Source organism: Callithrix jacchus, chromosome 18, assembly GCF_049354715.1.
Source record: "Callithrix jacchus isolate 240 chromosome 18, calJac240_pri, whole genome shotgun sequence".
Taxonomy (NCBI): domain Eukaryota; kingdom Metazoa; phylum Chordata; class Mammalia; order Primates; family Cebidae; genus Callithrix; species Callithrix jacchus.
In genome coordinates this window covers 45382480-45403316 of record NC_133519.1, presented here as the reverse complement: position 1 = coordinate 45403316, position 20837 = coordinate 45382480, and the positions used below count along the sequence as shown (strand labels likewise).

The 20837-nt window shown below is 35.9% G+C and overlaps 1 protein-coding gene and 1 pseudogene across 33 annotated transcripts in view; one reads left to right on the top strand and one right to left on the bottom strand.

The window, feature by feature from the left end:
- Positions 1-20837, top strand: part of LOC144580163 (uncharacterized) — a 341993-nt gene that overhangs the window by 96604 nt on the left and 224552 nt on the right. The window lies entirely within an intron of this gene.
- Positions 10336-10415, bottom strand: LOC118149409 (U4 spliceosomal RNA; annotated as a pseudogene).

The window sequence follows — 20837 nt, the reverse complement described above, 5'->3', positions numbered from 1 at the left end:
TGTCTGCCACTACACGTTATCAGAGATGAATGTTCATAACTAAGTTTTCATATTCTATTTGGTATGCTGATAATTCAGGTTGGCTGTTTTATTATCAGCTTAACTTGTCTAGGCCACCAAAGATCAATGAGAACTTGAAATTAACTGCAGGTAGCTATTCAAAAAGCATATTGCTGCAGATGTAAAAATGTGCATGTGGGTATGAAAAAGAAAAGTCAATTTCATTGTATTATATCATGCATACATCTCTTAAAATTGCTTTATCAATATATGATATGGGACAGAAATAAGTAAAATAAACAAGAAGCATTCTCCTTTTCTCTGCTTTCTGTCATTGCATATTAGTTTTAATGAAAATACTTTGATTCCGCACATCCTGTGGAGAATAGGAAAAATATTTCCCTATAGGTTTTGTTGTTCAGCAGTTATTAAACAGACATTGGATAGCTGCATATTTTCTGAGACATTGATTTCACTATTATTATACTTCAGTAAGTAGGATTTATGGAGCAGTATTTTCATCTGTATAATTCAGGAAGGGGAAAGCTTGATGAAAGATTTATATGTTTATTGAGGATGACTAAAGAGGTATTTTGTAGCTTGTTAAGAAAAATAGTGTATTAATAAAATAAAATATTGTTTATTTCCGAGATGCCAATGAAGGTGGAAACCATTATATAGTTTAATTTCTTAATCTTTTAAAAATATTTTGTTACATTTCTTCTATAAATCAGAAGAGTTTGTTAGATCATATTTTATCCATTTGAGACAAGTATAAAATCAACAAGCAAATTTAAATGCCATATAAATTTAGAATTGTAGCAAAAAAATAAGTAACATTAAATGAATATAGAGAGCAAGTACAAAGAAATCTTATGGAAGAGCAGAGTGAAAGAGAAATGCATTTTTTTTTAATGTAAGAAAGAGCCAAAAAGGCAATATCTGGCACCTACTCAGCAAATTCCTAGCAACATGCTTTCCAAAGTCTCCCTTACTGAACTTGGTAGCATGTGTATCACTAGTAATAGCAATAGACATTTAATTTGTGAAAAACACTAGATGCTTAGTAAATGAAGAATATAAAATGGGTTTTATCTCTTAACAATCAAGTAAAGCCTTTCTAATAAGAGGAAGAGCAAAATTTAAACAATCTTTAGACCAAATTTATAAAATGTTCAGAAATGTTAGAAATATAGGCTAATTAACTGACTTCAAACTTCAGCTATCTTTAAACTATTTTAGAAGCAAGTAAATATAAAATAGATAAGCAAAAATATCATCCCAGATACTTTATGGAATTATATGGGTTAAAGGAAGAGAAAAATAAATATAAGGGTAGAAAGCTCTGGTTCTTTTCTTTAAGCTAAGAAAATTTCCTTCAACCCTAACCCTTCTTGTTCTTTCAAAAGAAATTGAAGTACTTTACAGGCTGAACAAATGTTCAAATTTTAGGACACTATTTACTACTGGAAGTAGTCTCTGTGCATTAAAAGGTCGTGTGTGTGTGTGTGTGTGTGTGTGTGTGTTAGTTATACAGAGTCTCTCTTTGTACATAGGCCCTAATGCGCTTCTCACAACTTTGGAAGTCTTCCTATTAATTTAGCCAAACAATGGCTACCTTCCAAGAACAGGATTTGAGATCTTGTATCATCACCACTTAGACAAAAAGGCCAAATTGTGTTCTCCAATCAGTGTTCACCAGAACTTTGATAGAAGGATATTAGAAAATAATCAGCAACAAAACAGCACTTCATTCCTTTTTTGTTACTGAGAGAGGTGAAAGCATTCACAACATAGGTTTTAGGCATTCTTAGATTAGCTAGGCAACACCCTGAAATTGCAGCAAAGTTTTTCCTTTTCTACTTCAGGCACTGATTTATAAATGTGTCAGCAAAGACAGCTTGTGCATACCTGCCTCTACATTCGGTTTCACCAAAGGGTCACCAGGGATTAGACTTCAGAAAATTGTCCAAGAGTAGGAAGGTATTTACTTCCTCATCTTATCATCTCTTGAAATTTTACTTTAAAAATAGATGCCAACTGAATGGCTGAAACTCAACACCTCATGAAGATGAAAATAAAAACAAGTGTGAGCAGTGAGTGGTAGAATACTGACCTAGCTGTTGGAATTCTCTTGATAACTTGTTAGCATCTCATCTTGAAACCCAAAGCCCTTGGTGATGTTTAACATTTTGGATAGCCTAAAAATTATTTGTGGCTAATGTTAACATGAAACAAAATGTGTAGGTAAAATGCATCTTATATATTTATTTTCGGAAAAGCAATAGAAAAGGATAGAGTCACATATGGCATACTCACATATGGTAGATGGTTACCACTTTGAGTCTGCCTCCTGTGAAAACATATGCAACTGATTGACACAACAGTGTACACACGGGGTGGCCAAGAGAAAAACAGGGACCGTGCATATGTAAATAGCATTACACATTAGCAGCTGCAGGGTTGGGATACCGGCTCCCATGGCCAGACTAAGGTACATAGATTTCTGACTTTCTGTCTGCCAGAGGTCAAGAGAGATACAAAGCAAGCCAGTCAGTCCTGTTTTGGCAGGGGAGAGCAGAGATATAAATAAAAAATAATCAATGAGCTTCTGAAGGGAAAAATAGTGTTTAACTTTCTCAAAATTATACAGAATAAAGTGAACAGTTTATTAGTCTCATAACTCAACATTTTATTAGATGTGTTCTAAATTATTTTACTGTGCAAAGAATAGAATTTACATACAGCATATAAATGCTGTATACATTAGTCCTCCCTTGTTTGGAGGGAATATGTACAGGCACTCCAGTGGATGCCTGAAACTTCATATAGTATTAAGCCCCATATATACTATGTTTTTTAATTTATAAATTACATACAGTAAGAGATCAACCACAATAATAATCAAAGATCACAATTATAAAATATTTGAGCATCACTGCTCTTATGCTTTGGGATGATTATTAGGTAAAATAATGATTACACTAACACTGAAATATTGCCACAATCTGTCTGAAAACTGAGATGGCTACTAAGTGATGAACAGGTGAGTAGGGTATACACTAGACAAAGGGATGATTCATGTCCCAGGCAAGGCAGAGTAGTACAGTGGGAGAGTTCCTCAGGCAACTAAGAGCAATGCACAATCTAAAACTTTTAAATTGTTTATTTCTGGAATTTTCCATTTAATACTTTTGGACTACCATTGACCACCAGTAACAGAGACCGTAGAAAGCAAAGTCTGGAGAAGGGGGGAACTACTGTACACAAGGAAAACGTGAGCAATTGAGGGGAAATATTCAGAGGAGAACTATTGTACACATGGAAATGTGAGCAATTGAGGGGAAATATTCAGAGGGGAACTACTGTACACATGGAAATGTGAGCTATTGAGGGGAAATATTCAGAGGGGAACTTCTGTACACATGGGAAATGTGAGCTATTGAGGGGAAATATTCAGAGGCAAACTACTGTACACATGGAAATGTGAGCTATTGAGGGGAAATATTCAGAGGGGAACTTCTGTACACATGGGAAATGTGAACTATTGAGTGGAAATGTTCAGAGGGGAACTTCTGTACACATGGAAATGTGAGCTATTGAGGGGAAATATTCAGAGGGGAACTTCTGTACACATGGAAATGTGAGCTATTGAGGGGAAATATTTAGAATTTATTAGAAATCAAAACAAAAAATTTTTAAATATGACAATATAATAATATGAAATATTATGGTTTTTCCTGTATTTTCATTTTGAAAGATTTTTGAATGGTGCTAACAGTTTCAACTTTTTCTTTGAAAGCTAGTAAAACAATGGAGTCAACATATATTTTCTACTGGCAAAAAAAAAAAAGAAAAAAACACAAAAACCAAAAATTGACATACCAGGTAGAATACAATGACTGCAAATAATGTTTTTACCATTTTGAGGGTCATTGTTAGCCTAGTTTACTTTAAACATGGCAGCCATCCATATCTGTTCCTTATGTCTTAACTTCATCTGCATTGATATGATCTTCATTATTATCCATAAAATCAGAATATGATAATGGAATCAGTATATTCTACATTGTAGCATAGAGATACTGTAGAATAGTGATGTCACCATCTTTATGTATTTTTTAGTGGAGTATTATTTATAGGTAGAATACAGTCTTATACAAAACTTGAATACATAAATGTGTACAAATTAGGCTTTTTAAATAAAACAAGCCCAGAAATGCATATACTCATTCTGCCTGTCTCCATTGGAAAAACTACATACTCTATCTTAGAAAGATTGGAAGTCACAGATACTAGTCTTCTTTCAGGCACTGAAAAATTTGTGCTCTCTGTGTAATCTCAGTCTTCTCATCAGTAAACTGGTGCTAGAGGATGGAGGACAGGAGGTTATCAAGACAAGCAAATATTAGGATTTGATGAAAGCCTGTTGTAAAACTATTTGTTATTTTTCATATTGCACATAAAAGTTGTGAACAACAACAACAAAAAAAGTGCTTTGCTCCTTCTGTGACACTGATGAGTCCTTAGAATGTAGCCTTGACACATGGACACGTATGTTTACTGCAGCACTATTCAAAATAGCAAAGACTTGGAACCAACCCAAATGCCCATCAATGAGACTGGATAAAGAAAATGTGTTACATATACACCATGGAATACTATGCAGCCACAAAAAGGATGAGTTCATGTCCTTTGCAGGGACATGGATGAAGTTGGAAACCATCATTCTCGGCAAACTAATTCAGAAACAAAAAAAAAAACAAACACCACATGTTCTCACTCATAAGTGGGAGTTGCACAATGAGAACACATGGACACAGGGAGGGGAACATCACATACTGGGGCCTGTCAAGAAGTGAGAGGGTAGGGGAGAGATAGCATTAGCAGAAATACCTAATGTAGGTAACGGGTTGATGGGTGCAGCAAATCACCATGGCACGTGTATACATATGTAACAAACCTGCACATTCTGTACATGTATCCCAGAACTTAAAGTATAATTTTTAAAAAGTAAAAAATATTTAAATGGCAAAAAATGAGGAAAAAGAATGTAGCATAGAAAGAAAATATCAGCTGGGTCAGAATAGTTCCCTCTATCTAATACAGATTTTACGGGACTTGTCCATACGGAGGTAGAGAGTATCATTGCCCTACTAATTATTCATGAATGTGTCACAGGCTACCCTGAGAATCATAAAAACATTAAAAACAATTATGTAGAGACATAGAGTTTTACAGTGAAATGGTATGCTGACTAAAACCAAATATAAGGACTCCTACTCTATTTCCTCAGTAAATTATTTCCTCAAAGAAAACATGGGAAATCTGGTAAACATTTTATGTAGTTATATTGTTCTAATAATAGATAAAAAATAAAAGCATTGGCTATTATAATTGATATTGCCTTAAATGCTTATTCCTATACATGAGGAAGAGTTTCATTCTGAATAAGATTTCCACTGCCATGTGTCGTGTGTAACAGAAACAAGTTTAGTAAGGAGATATGATACACCCACATAGCACGAATTGATATACTATGTACCAGGTCTTTGTGAGGGAATGAAATACAGTTTAAGCATTCAACTTTAGCATAACCGAGTCTTCTGAAAAAATACATCAGAGACATGTAGAATCATTGCTAAATCAAATGATGTAACAATACGTCCTATATTGATGAAAACGTAGTATTCTTGGTTCACATTCTCTGCCCAGTCTCATTTGTATATGAAGGAGGTTGAATTTCTGATCATCTACAAGTAGCTATGGGAAGTGACTACCTTGAGATAATCTGATTTCTCAGTTCCACATCAATCGGGTATGGTGCTTTTTGCTTTCTTTACTCTTGCACTTTCAGTGGCATTGGAGATGTCTAAATGTTTTCTCACAGTTTATAAAATCAGCTCTTTTGGAGACCACTTATTCTATCTTGTCCTTACTATATTTGCAATTCCTGCTGGAAATGCATACCACAGTAACTGTCATCTTTCCTTTAATTGTAGGAATATGCCACATAATCATGTGAGCATTGTGGAATCGAGAGATACTTAATAGTAATAAATTTAAACTTCATTTCCATGAATCTTCACTGATACTAGTATTTTGGGACATTAACTCTGTATCCTTAAATCTATGAGAAAGAGATCCGTACAACTCCTGGCAGGCCGAACCAGGGTTGGTAGATTTGAACAGGTAAGCAGATCTTCTCTAGCAGGTATTATCTGATTTTGCTGATCTTGTTGGAAAACACTTGCTTACTTTATGCAATGAACAACATCATATTTCTTGTTTTATTTTTCTGACAGAGGTGGCTGACATACTTCACTGTTGAGCATCTTTTCTTGGCCATTATTAATGTCATACTTCCTTTGGTCAAAAGATGTGCCTGCTGAACTTTACAAAAAAATACTCTACAATGGCCTTTATGAAATCACCCAGGCCTTAATGGTGACACCAATCGTGCTTCTTACTGTCAGTATTCTCACTCTGGTATATTTAAAAAAAATGGCAGGTGAGGTTGGCCAGAAGTATACTTCCACCAAGGCTATGATTTATCAAGTGTCTTGGCCTTCAGGAACAAGTTTGTTAAGACAAAGCCATTGGCCCCACAAACAATTATGAAGACAGTACACTTTGATTAGTTTCTTCTGTTTATTTTGCTTGAAGATAGAATAACAGCATCTTTATTCGTAACAAGGAAGGCAGAGTAATTGATGAATGTATTCAGATATGAAGTAGCAGTCATTTTACTTCAACCTGAGTGTCAGTTAATTTTTACTGTGTGACAAACTATTCCAATCACAACAGTTTATTTGCTTACAGTTTTGTGGATCAGCAATTTTGACTCGGCTTAACTGGTTTGGCTTATCTGTGTTGCATGCAGCGTTGGCTGGGTTTGCTCTCACATTTGTGATCAGTGCATAACTGAGAGTAGAAATAGGTTTTTCTATTGCTTATACGCCTGGTGCTGTGGTGGTTGTTATCAGTGATAGTGGAGTTAAGTAGGCATATCCCACTCATCCTCTAGCAGGCTAGTTCAAGCTTGCTCACATTGTTGTAGCCACAGTGTTCTCATTTGCAGCCACAAGGTAGTTCCCAATGTGTAAGCACTGTGTGAGCTGCTTCTTGCGTCACACCTGATAGTGTCTCATTGGCCAAAGCAGATCGCATGGTCAAATCTTGAATCATTAACTCAATGTCATGCTTAGGATTAATTTTGGAGGCGCATACTTCCCATCATGGGAAGTCATGGGAATGCCACATTACATAAAGGTATTCATACAGGGAAGTGAAAAATTAGTGACCATTTTTGCAGAGGATCACAACTCATGTTCTGGACTGTGAATCACAGTGATGAGTCAGACTGCATGGATTTGAATCCTAGTGTCAGGATGTACTATCTATTTTAATTTGGACAACGTTCCTAAACCTTTCTGTGCTGAAATTCCTTCATATATGAAAAGATATAATGTTATAAATGAGTTACTTCTTGTAGTTGTTTGAAAAGTGCTTGGTGCATAGTAAAAGTTCAGTCAGTGTTAGTTATTATTCTCTTAGCAATACAAGTAACTAATATGTATTATCTTTAAAGTCTGGGATGCACATTCCCATCCACGTAATCTCTTCCTCTCTGTATCCACCCATTGCTTGCTCTTATCTGGAGCTGGGATCTTTTCCATCACACCTTTACTTTTCATATTCAAGTTTATTTTGTTAGTAGCCAACTATAGTCTTCATCAAGTGTTAAACATGGAGTTTTAAAATAAGGGCACCCTATATTTAAGACACTGCTTGACCTTTTTGTCGTTTGAGTACGCCAAACCTGTTTCTAATTCAGGGCCTTCAAACTTGGTCTTCTCTGTTTGGAGCACTTTTATCCCATTCTTCCCATGGTTGGGACCATCTCATTATTCAGATAGCATTTCAAATATTACTTCCTCACGGAGGGCTTCCCTGCTCACGGTACCTAAAAGAGTCTCTCATGAATTACATTACCTCCCTATCGCATGACCAGTTTTGTATACTACACTGAACACCTTACTCTCTAAAATGTTTGTTGTCATCTTCCTCCACTTGAATGTTAAGCTTCATTAGTGCAAGAATCATCAGTGCAGCTATCTGTAGCCCCTACGAGAATGCCCTGTCTGTAATAGGTTTTCATACATATTTGATAAACTTATTGAAAGCATACTGTATTCCTGTGTGCCCTAAAGTCCCTGACACCCCACGACACCCTGAGTTGGATCTTGGTAAATGCCGTTTAATAAAGGAGGCAAAGTTTATTAAGTTTGTCAGTTTATTGGTATATTATGGAGGTCACTACTTACATAGGGGATTTTTAAATTAAAACCCAAGGAGTTAAAATATCAAGCTGGAAATGATATTAAGGACCAAAGGAAACTTGGGTAGTACAGACAAAAGTAATGAATGTGCTTCACAGCAATAATTCAGTTAGGTCTCTATTATCTGTGCTAATGAAGAGGAGCAATGAGGCAGATGATCCATAACAACAGATAATGAAAAACTATTTGCATTTAGCTCTGGGATGCATTATTCAGAGTCCCTGACTTGTAAACAGGTTCTGTTCCAAAGGTCATTTGTAAATAGGTTATTTTGGACTCAGAATACATTTTCTAGAAAATAATATAGCTGATTTATAGCAGTAAAAATATTTAGGAATTAAAGAGCAGCTAGAACAACCATTATACCATGTTAGGAGGAAAAAAGCCTTTCAGTTTCCAAGTAAATAAGTCCGGAAGCTGTTCATACCAGACACGGGTTTGCTTTTCCCCGTCCAATCTTAAAGAAGCAAAAATGTCTCTTCTGCTTCCACTACTTTCAGCTCCAAATGAAAGTCTCTGGTAACTGTACTCCAAAGACAGTTGTGGTAGGTGGTGGGGTAGATTCTGGGATAGTAGACGGGGGCTCTATAGTGAAGGTCTTCAAGTGGTAGACACGCATTGTCAGAGCTGCCCCAGCAGCTTTTTGAAAACTCTTTTGAATGGGAGCATATGGAGGTAGGCAGCCCCTTCTAAGTCAGGTGCCTGACGTGAAGAGATAAAAAGATCTGTGACAACTAGCTTGATACTGCTTGATACATCAAATTTCAGATCAATTCTAGAAGGTGTAGCCCTAAGAAAAGGAGATACTAAAGTTGGAATTTTGTGAAAAGGTAGCATACAAAGTGACAGACAGTGATATTTTAGCAATATAGTCATACATGAAAATAAGTCTGAAATTACGTGTATTATGACACTATGTATAAAGTTACTTATTTTTATTTTTTTTGAGATAGAGTCTCCCTTTGTTGCCCAGGCTGGAGTGCAGTGGTGCAATCTTGGCTCAACTCTAACCTCCACCTCCTGAGTTCAAGCAGTTCTCCTGCCTCGGCGTACCGAGTAGCTGGGACCACAGGTGTGCACCACCATGACCAGCTAATTTTTGAATTTTTTAGTAGAGATGGTGTTTTGGCCATGTTGGCCAGGCTAATCTTGAACTTCTGACCTCAAGTGATCCACCCCCCTGGACCTCCCAAAGTGCTGGGATTACAGGCATGAGCCTGTGTTCCTGGTTGGCACTGTGTATAAAGTTAAATCAACTAAAATAACTAAAACTCTTAGGATATATAGATGGAATAAAATTATATTAATCAACGGAATGACAGATCTGAAGATCAGTGTGACAGCTATCAAGGTGGGAGGAGAATGGAATTTGAGGACCATATGGTTAAGTGCAGATTTTTGTCAAGGACCTAATTTAGTCCTGGATGCTTTTTTTCTATCCCCATAATGCTTATTCTCTTCTAGACATTATCTTATTTTGTTTATTTTCATATTCTTTAGCTCTCCTTTATAGGGCAAACTTCTAAATGTCATTGTTTTTATTTTCCAGATTTGTTATGATGATCCAAGCGCAGACAATTAATTTTAAGTGTAGTGGCAAGAATAGGTGTCATAGATTAGGTGATATTTGATCAAAGTTTGAAAAAGTTTAGATAATTAGTCTTGATGGTATATGAAGAAAGTGCATTCTAGAAAATAGGAACAGCTACTGCCAAGATCCAAAGGTGGAGCTTTCCTGATTTTTTAAGGAAAGGCAAGAAAGCTAATATGGCTTCAGTGAAGTCTGCAAAGTAGTGAGTACCAGGAGATCAAGGTGGTAGAGAAAAAACAAAGCAGCCAGAGCACCTGGGGCCCTGCCGGCCATTATAAAGCCGTTGTCTTTTACTGTTGCACAACATGTGTGTGTATGTGAGTGTGTATGTGCAGGTTTCTGACACAATGGAGGTTTGAACAGATGAGTATCATGATGTAACTTAACGTAGTAAAAGACTTACTCTGGGAAAAGTTCTCAACTAGCAATAATCGCGCCTCGGATAAACCTCATTGGCTATGATACTGCCACCGTGCAAAGCTTAGTAAAAGACTTACTCTGGACATTGCATTGTGTTGAGGAGAGACAGTGTTTGTGGTGAGAGACAAATATGGAAGTAGCCCAAAGAGAATCCATCAGGAATCTATTATAAAATTTGAGAAATAACTATGGGCTGGAAAGGGGTAGAAGCGATGGAGCCTTAAAAAGTGGCCAAATTCTGTAGGATCTGAGAAAAAGAGAAGAATCGCAATGATGGCAAGGTTTTTAGCCTCAGCAATTAGAAGACTGGAGTTGCCATCTCCTGAAATGGGTAAGACTATGAGAGGCATAACTTTTTACAGAGATGATCAGGAGTTTTGCTCGAACATACTAAATATAAAATTTTTTATCACATATTAAATAAAACTTAAGTTGGGTAACATAATATATGAGACTGGAGTTCAAGAGAGAAAGAAACCTAGGCCAAATAAATAAAATTGGGATTTTTTTGGCATTATGGATAATATTTACAGTGTCGAGCTTGGATAAGATCATCATATGTTATCAACCACTGTGTAAATTTATCATAGGAAATTGAAAATAAAATTTAGCTTTTATATTCATTCTCCAGATTAGAAAAATTTTTTTCAAAATGAATTTTAGTTCCAACAACCCTTTTCTACTATCTCCCATTATAAATACTTCATTCAGCTTTGTTTTTCATTAATATTGTTTATTTATTTGTTCCTATGAGTTATATTACTTTTCAGATCTGAGTTTCATTGCCTATGGCCTTTTGAATGCTGTCAGTGATTCACCCTGGTAAAATAAAACTTTATATTTAGAACACAGTCCTGTTATCTGTTATTTTATTGTCTAATTCAAGTTCTTTCCTCACTGTGATGTGAATTGCTTCATCTCTGTTTAGAATTGTAATTTGAATTCTAGAAAGAAACAAATCCTTCAAAGCCATTAGGAGGTTGACACATAATCTTACCAGTAAAAAGAAAGGCTGCACAGCCAATTGACTGTCTTCTATTTACTTAGTTTATTGACACTGTGTTAGTTTCAGAAAACTGGCATAGCATTTTATAGAGGAGGCTTTGTTTCATTAATCTTATATCCTGCACGAAATCTCCAGAGTAATAAACACTGTGTAGTACCACTAAACAGAGAATTTTTAAAAATAAAATGAGATATTTTTTCTCACAAACTTTCAAATTTCTGGTAGGTAAATATCTGTTAAGAGTTATTTATGTAATCACATATGTGAATTTTCCAAAGATCCCTTCTGGTTGAATATTATTATTGTTACATATATCACTTCCTTTAACCACATGTTCAAATGTCTTTCACCAGTAATGTTGCCCTTTGACCTGTTTTTCTCCTAGAGTGTTTTACGTGTTTTTAGGATATTTTTCAATGTACTTTTCAATATTGATGACTATATCCAATCTTTGATGTGCTAATACATCTTGATACATATGCTTTTGAACTTATTTATAAAATTGTTGTCAGTTTATTCGTCAGAGTTTATAATGGGAGTTGGCTCATGTGCTTATGAGGCTGTGCAGAGTCTTACTGTCTGTTGTCTGCAAGGTGGAGAATGAGAAGTGTGTGTGATGCCGTGTACTTCGGGAGGTGATGATGGTACAAAGTGAGTCCGAAGGTCTGACAATCAGGAATACTAATCCTATGCCACAGGGAAGGAAAAGATAGATGTCTGAGCTCAAACAGAGAGAATTCAAACTTTCTCTATCTTTTCCTTCTATTTGGGCCCTCAGTATGTTGAATGAGACCCTCCACGTTGTTGTGGGCAGTCTCCTTGACTCAGTCACATGATTCAATATTTTCCTGACACAACCACACAGAATCACCTGAAGGTAATGGTTTGCTGCTTTTCTAGACATCCCTTAATACAGTCAAGTTGACATATAAAATTAACCCTCACAGTTGGTAAATAATTTTTAAAGAAATTTTCCTGGATCTTAAAGTACATTGTGTGTTTATTATCCAAATCTTTAAAGATCTTAGTAGCTATAGTACTATAGGATGTCCCATAGACTTTATTATTAACAGATCACCACATAATGAAATTGAATGCTCAGACTATAATCATTTCTGCTTAGCTTTTCAAAATGTGGATTCCATATTTATTTATTTCATTTTGTATTCTATATTTTCTTCAAAGCAATGAATTTAAAACAACTGAGTTGCTATCATTGTCATTTATTAGAAATGTGCAGAAAGACTAGGATGAAGTTCTGAAGAAGTGAATGAACAGATTCAACTGGTGAAGATTTAGCCTTACAGTATCAGTGAAAATTAGACATAGTTTTAGCGGAAGTGTTGTAGATAGACTCTGAGTCTATAGATTGTAATTTTTAATTTATTACCCATGTCACCTTGAATTAGGACCTCACCTCTCCCCTCTTGGAGTCTTTTTAATAAACATAGATATTAAATATGTATATGTAAGTATATATATGTTAAGAAGCGAATGTATGTATATGATAGGAAGTTAAAATGCACAGTTGAATATAGTCAGGTCTGGTTAAACAGAAGTACAAGTGGGAAAGTCAGCATTAAATGTAGAGGCAGAGATGTTGAAGCTAGTGGAGACAGCTGTGAGGGCACATTGGAAGATGATGACTGTATTAGTCCATTCTCACGCTGCTACTGAAGACATACCTGAGACTGGATAATTTATAAAGGAAAGCAGTTTAATTCACTCACAGTTCAGCATGGCTGGGAAAGCCTCAGGAAACTTACAATTATGGCAGAAGAGGAAGCAAATATATTCTTCTTCACGTGGTGGCAGAAAGGAGAAGTGCCTAGTGAAAGAAGAAAAGCCCAATGTAAAACCATCTTACCTCCTGAGAACTCACTCACTATCACAAGAACAGCAAGAGGGTAACTGCCCTGTGATGCAATTACCTCCCACTGGGTCCATCCCATGACACATGGGGATTATGGGAACTATAATTCGAGATGAGATTTGAGTGGGGACACAGCCAAACCATATTAATGACCCCAACTGATTTCCATTCTGATCTAGGTGTTTTAGATCAGAACTGCCAGCAGGAAGTCAAGCATATTGGAAAGTGGTCATCCTAAGCTAAGACTCTCAGGAGAACAGAAGGCCAAAGTCTTTAATGAACAATGCAATTTTGACCATTCGGATGCTTTTGATAATGATTTGGTACACACTTGACTTTGAACATAATGTCGAGAGCACACTATCCAAGCTACTGGAGCAGACTGTGAGTTATCCTGAAGATGTAGTTTTTTCTGGTGCTCTTTAGTACTTGATAGCCAATAAGCCCAAGACATGTCTCATCTTAGTGTTGTTTTTGACACTCATTCAGAGGTCCTGTTTGAAAGAAAGACCTCATCAGCTTTTTGTGGGAGAGACCTTGGACTAATTATAGCACAATACTCTACCTTTGGAAAATCTCCCTTTGAAGGTTTCTTTCTGCAGTACCAAATTTTGCCATATTTGTGCACTTATTTTTTCTCTTTTCAAATGTTCAAGTTACATAATTCTACCTGGCATATGAAATACATGTAATTTATAAAATGGATGTAGTAGTTTATATTATCAGGGCTACATTAAAAAGTGATATGATTCTTAGCTCAAAAATACCTCTGTACTTTTACCTCTGTGTGCCTGTATCATCTTTCTCCAGATATTTTCATTCCTGGTATTTTTATCAGGTAATTTCTCAAAGATTCCCTTCTTCAAGGCCGTTATTGATCACCTATTTAAAATTGCAACACCGAGCCCTTATGTGATTTATTGCCATTCTTGACTTATTTTATCTCTGGATAGCTTATCACCATCAAATATAATATATTTGTTTGTTTTGTTGTCTGTTCTTCACCTCATGGTTCCATGAGGTCATTTTACTTGGTTCTTTGACTGTTGTAGCCTGAGGACCTAGAATAGTGCCTAACAGGTAATAGCCACTCAAAATATATGTGGTAAGTGACCAAAATATGTGTGAAAACAACCTATAGAAGGGTCACAGAGCTATTTCCAATGTGCTCCAATCATTAGAAACTTTATTTGCCTCCATAAAGTGATGGAACTTTATTTGTTCCATTACTGAGGAACTTCATTTGCTTGTCTCTCTAAGACAGCCTTTTTTAGATAATATAATAATTCATATGCCTAACAGTTCATTGAAGTGTACAATTAAATGATCCAGAGTTGTACAACCATAACCACAAATTTAGAAATGTTTGTCACTCTCCAAAAAAATCCATACTCATTAAGTTATCTGCTACTTTTCCTCAACTTTTTTAGTTCTAGGCAACCACCAGTCTGCTTTCTGTCTCTATGGATATTTCATATAAATGGAATCATACAATATGTAGTCCTTTGTTGTGGCTTCCTCCACCTACCATAATGTGTTTGAGTTTCATCCATTTATAGCATGGATTAGTAAATCATTCCTTTTTATTGCGAGATAATTGCCCTATACCACCTTTTATTTATCCATTCATCGATTGATGAAAATATGGGTTGTTTCCACTTTCTTGCTATTATGAATAATGCTATATTCATATACAAATATTTGTATGGACACCTACATTTAAAAACTACATTCAATATCTTTGAAAGCAATCACAAAATGTTAGTCACTTTCTCAAGTATTATTTGACATATTACTATTTTTAGTGGCTTTATTGAGGTATGATTGATAAAAATTGTATATATGTAAGGTAAATTTCATGACGTATTGATATGCATTTACATTGTGAAGTGCTGACCACAATCAAGCTAACAAACATCCGTCACCTCAACTAGTTACCATTTGTGTGCACATGTGTGCGTATTTAGTGAGAACATTGGAGAGCTTCTCTCAGCAAATTCAAGCCAATATTATTATTAACTACCATCATCATGCTGTATATTAGATTTCCAGAATATATTCATCTTACAGCTAAAATTTTGTACTGTGTGACCCACCTCCCTCCTTTTCCTCCACTTTTCAGTCCCTGATAACTACCATTCTACTCTCTCTTATTATGAATTCAACTTTGTTTTTTTTTAGTTTCCACATATAAGTGAAATTATGCAGTATTTGTCTTTTTCTGTTTGACTTATGTTTCTTGGCATAATGTCTGCCGGGTTTATTCATGTTATCACAAATGGCAGAATTTCTTTATTCATCTGTCTATGGTCACTTAGGTTAATTCCCTATCTTGGCTACTGTGAAAAGTGCTGCAGTGAACATGGGAGTATAGATATCCTTTCGAGACGCTGACTTCATTTCCTTTGGATACATACCCAGAAGTGGGGTTAATAGTTCAAATGGCAGTTCTATTTTTAATTTTCATACTGTTTTCCATAATGACTATACCAATTTACATTCCCACTAACAATAATGCAGACTTAACAGCCCAGTGCAGGAGGTACTGAATCAGAAGCTGCATTGTAACAAACCCCTAGGGTGAGCTGCTCGTTAAAGTTTGGGAAGCAGGTATAGAGTAGGTTCTCAATGAATGTTCCCCCAACCTAAATGCCATATACAAACAGCTGTGGGCTAGCAAAATGTATATAATTATGTTCTTTTAAAATTAATGCAGTTTAGATTAATGAACAAAGAGAAGCAATAGCAGAGGGAGCATTGGACTTTAAATGTTTAATGTTCCAGTGTGTATCATTTTGATTCTCTTGAAATTCTGCATTCAGGTAGAATCATTTGTTAGGCATAATCATGTGATGGAAACACTAAAAGAGACATGAAGAGGATGTTAATAAAAATACAGATATTATTTGCCATAATTAGTGGAGATAATCACCCATTAGTCATTCAATAAACTTAACAGTATTTTTTAAATAACATGAGTTAAATGCAGGATTAGAAGGTCATGTGAGTGAATGCCATATGTTCTTATTGTTTTAACTCTTGGTGTTTTTTGTTATTTCTAAATCCTATAAATGTAAAACTACAACAACAGAGGCACTTTAAATAAGTAAGCGTTTTTTCCTGTCTTACTCATACTGATACGTATTATTTTATTCTTTGGGCTTGTTCCTTGAAACACGGAAGACAGAGAAAAATTGGAATAATTATAGTACCAAATGTTTTGAATTAATAAACACATCATTGTATCAATCAATCAATATGAGGCTTTACATACTAAAGTGAGAGCATTGAATATTATTATTAGCATTAGGTCTTTCTGGGAAATAAGGCCATGGTGAGTTTTCAACCTGAATTGTCCTAGGAAACAAAGAGGAGTAGCTGCCCAGTAGGCCAGAGGGAGAAATTGCCAATGAGAAACTGGGTACAACAGAGAAAACCTCTTTCCAGTTGTATATGTGGCTGGCTTCTCTCCGTAAATCCAAGAATACTCTGAATATTGCTTAAACTAAAGGACCATAAAGACTTTAAAAACTGAGCTGTATAGAAGCCTCCTCCTTTATATTTTAATATTAAAAAATTTATGTTTGTACATTTTCATTTTCTTTTCTTCTCATAGTATTTTAGGAACATTTAATGAACTTGAGAAAAACACAAATATATTGTAAATGAGCTTTATGTTAATTTATGTTACATGAAATGCTGATTTAATTTTGATGATTAAGTGGACTAGAATAAAAAAGAAGAAATGAGTTAGTAAAGTCTAGGGCCTCTTTTTAGTATGCCACGGGGACCAATTTTTATGTTCTATGTTTGCGTTATTCTTAAGTTAAACGGGTCTTTTCCATAAATATGTTTAGTTAGTCTAAATGACACAGTTACACAAATGATCCATGTATCTACCATAAAAGGATAGGAATGTGCAAAAAATAAATTACATAGTGTGTACACAAATCTAGAATTTTCTGATCTTTCTGGTGAGAAAACTGTTAAGTGACTTTTTACTAATTAAGAATAAATATAATTTTCCAAAATATGAAATCAGAGCTAAATTTTTGCTGTGATAAAATTATGATTGCCTATAAGAATAAAGAATCACTTATTTCACAAATATTTTACTCATTTACAATTGTCACCCTTACGTTAAATGATTTGTTGATGCCTCTTTTTATTATTACTCTTGGGCATATTTCTGGAAAAATGATATTAAATATGGATGTGGCCAAATTTTGCAGCTGAGACAGTCTACATTTTGTAATTTCCATATGCTGTATTCAAACAGTACATAGGTTTTATTCCAGTAACATAGTTACTCTTATAGTAAATGTCATCATGTCTTGTTTTTTTTTTAAATTAAAACAATAGAAATAATATTACTTATGTTTTGGTAGAACTGAATTTTCAATATTTAAATGTTGAAATGTGTTTTCCCCATGCTAAACTCTTATATTTCTTTTTTCTTTTCTTTTCTTTTTTTTTTGAGACAGAGTTTCGCTCTTGTTACCCAGGCGGGAGTGCAATGGCACAATCTCGGCTCACCACAACCTCCGCCTCCTGGGTTCAGGCAATTCTCCTGCCTCAGCCTCCTGAGTAGCTGGGATTACAGGCACGCGCCACCATGCCCAGCTGATTTTTTGTATTTTTGGTAGAGACGGGATTTCACCATGTTGACCAGGATGGTCTCGATCTTTTGACCTCGTGATCCACCTGCCTCGGCCTCCCAAAGTGCTGGGATTACAGGCGTGATCCACCGTGCCAAGCCACATTTCTTAATTAAATGTTTTTTTAAAAGTTGGAAATAATCAGTGAATTACTACTGGGATGACATTTCAGAAAACCTGTTGCTGCTATCTTGCTCTCCCTTTACCCTTGCCAGATAAACTGTAAAGTCGATTTTAAATACTTTTATTTTTCTATCCAAAATTGCTTTTCCCACTTTTTCCTTACTGAAGAAACCTCCATTTTATTCAGATATTGCCACTTTCTGTGTGACTATGTACAAGGTAGTTTTATCCCTAACCACAGACTCAGTATTTGAGTTCTAATTGACCTCAGCCAATCATGAAAGATCCCACTTTCATTGCCACTGATTGGTTTGGGTATAGTTGGAATGTAGCTATGGCCACTGAATGTGATGATGTAAAGATTTCCTCCCTTTTTAGAAAGATACAAAGGAAGAGACAATCTCTATTTCCCAAGAATAGGCATCCTATGCCAGTTCTCTCCCCCAACCCCCAGGAGTATGGAATTACCCTTCCTTGAAAACCCAGAACAGAACATGAATCATCAAAGAACTGGTATTTTCTGTTGACTCCACAGGGCCACTTTTCAACTGCAGCACTGGGAGTAGCATGGAGTAGAGCTTCACACATTCCTTAGAGTTCAGTACTCTTCCCACCGAGATTTGAAAGTCTGATCCTCTTCCTAGGTTTCTATCTGAACAGCTCATGCCCAGGAGCAGTCCAAAGACAGACATGAAAAGCTTTCTGCCAAGATAGTAAGTGGGTACTTATGTGATTACTTTGAAAGAAAAAGAAAAAGAGAGACCTGAGGATACTTGTATCCCAAGTGGGCAGGGCAAGCCATCTTATTACACATATCATCTATTTCATGATATGCTTAGGAGAAAGTAGTTACTGAAGACATACTTTAAATTAGTGAAGTAAAGAAGTATCAAAGTAATGATGTTAAAAAAATTTTTTTAAATGAATGAATATCATACTTCGATTCACAGAACAGCCAAATCCAGGAGCACCCCCTCATGTGAGCATAAGGGTCAAACCTGCCCCTCTTATCTTGAGAATATTAACATCTTTTAAGTTGGAAGGTAGTGTGGAGTAGTAGAAAGAGCATGCACTTCAAAGCAAGACAGATTTGGAAGTGGCTCCCAACTCTCCCGTTTAAAAGACCATTGACCTTGTGTATGCTTTATCTCTGAGCCTCAGTTTCCATATTTGTGAAAAGGAGAGAACAATACTTAGCATGCAAGATTGTTATAAGGATTAAGAGATCACTTATAAAGTGGCAGGCACCCCAATCGTCATATAAGAAGCAATTAATAAATACTAGTTATTAGAATATATTAAACCTGGTGATGTCTCTGTAAAATCAGCTGGAAGAGATTTCTATGCTGTTATTTATTGTCATGGAGGATTTTTTAACCAAATTTTCATAGTGACTGATGGGCTTCACCATCAAATTATTTGCATAGTAAAAATTCCATGTTTAATACATTTAAAAGAAAACAACAATAGCAATAATAACTATAATGACAAAAACACATAATCCATTACTGATTTGGAGATCCAGAGAATCCAGAGAAGCCGGGAAGGAGACAGAGCACATCACAAAACCATGTGAAACAATTTGGATGGGAGAAATGGGAAAACGGCTCTCTCTTCCTTGCCTGAGTCTCTGGATGGTGTAGACATTTATTGCAATAGTCAGTCTGTGGATGGCTCCATGTTTGTGGGGGTTCTAATGCTCTTGGTTTAGTCCCACCCAGCTCTCTGATATGCTTTGAAATGGAGACGAGCACCCACTTTGAGTGGCTGCTTTTATCTAAGGATATTAGCACTGTGTCTGCAGAAATTTTTCCATGTGGATGGTTTTGTGTTTGGGCCCACTGTTAATGCAGATATGTCTTATTTACATGATACGCTGATCATTTCAGTTGGAAGTTGCTAGTTAGAGAAGATGTACTGTCACCTTCCTCCTGGAACAGGCTTTCCCCCACCTAAGTAACTCATTTATCCTTCAGGCCTCAGTTCAAACATCATTTTCTCAAGGAGGCTTTCCATGACCTCCAGATTAGATGAGGTCCCATACCACATTTCCATAGCTTTCTGGACCCTAGAGAATTTATCGCACTGTAATTTTGTGTATGTGCTATTGTTTATTTAAGGTATATATTTCCTACTTGATGGCAAGATGTGTGAGGGCCAGGACTGGGTTTGTTTGTGTATCGCTGTAACTGGATAGACAAGTGCCATGCCTAGGAGAAAGTAGGTACTGAATATGTACTTTAAATTAATGAAGTAAAGAAGTAATGAAGGAATGAAGTTAAAAAATTGCAAAAAATGAATGAATATCGTACTTTGATTCACAGAATAGCCAAATCCAGGAGCACCCCCTCATGTGAGCATAATGGTCAAAACCTGAAGCCTGTAAGGTTAAATCCTGGCCCCACAACTGGCCAGCTGAGTGTCAAGAGGCAAAGTATTCAATCTCTTGCTGTCTCATTTTCATTATCTAAACATGGGAGATGATGAAATTGCTTCTGCCCATGGTTGGTGTGAGAATTAAATGAGTGTGTGGCACATAACAAGCGCCAAATACGTGCACACCATCCATACCACCACTCTTTCTCTCTCTCTTGTGGAATTCTCACTGCCAGTGTCTTCAATCATTGGCATTTAAATGCACTTATCCTCGGCTTACATTAGTGTACATACTTTATGTAATCTGTTATATGTGAGGGCAAAGCTTAGAACTGCTGCAGAACTCTTGCAAACATGAAGGAAGTTGGCTAGCGGCAACAGGCCCGGAAGCACAATTCAAAAGGATGAAAGGAACCTGGAAGTTAAATGATAAAACTGGACCAGTGAC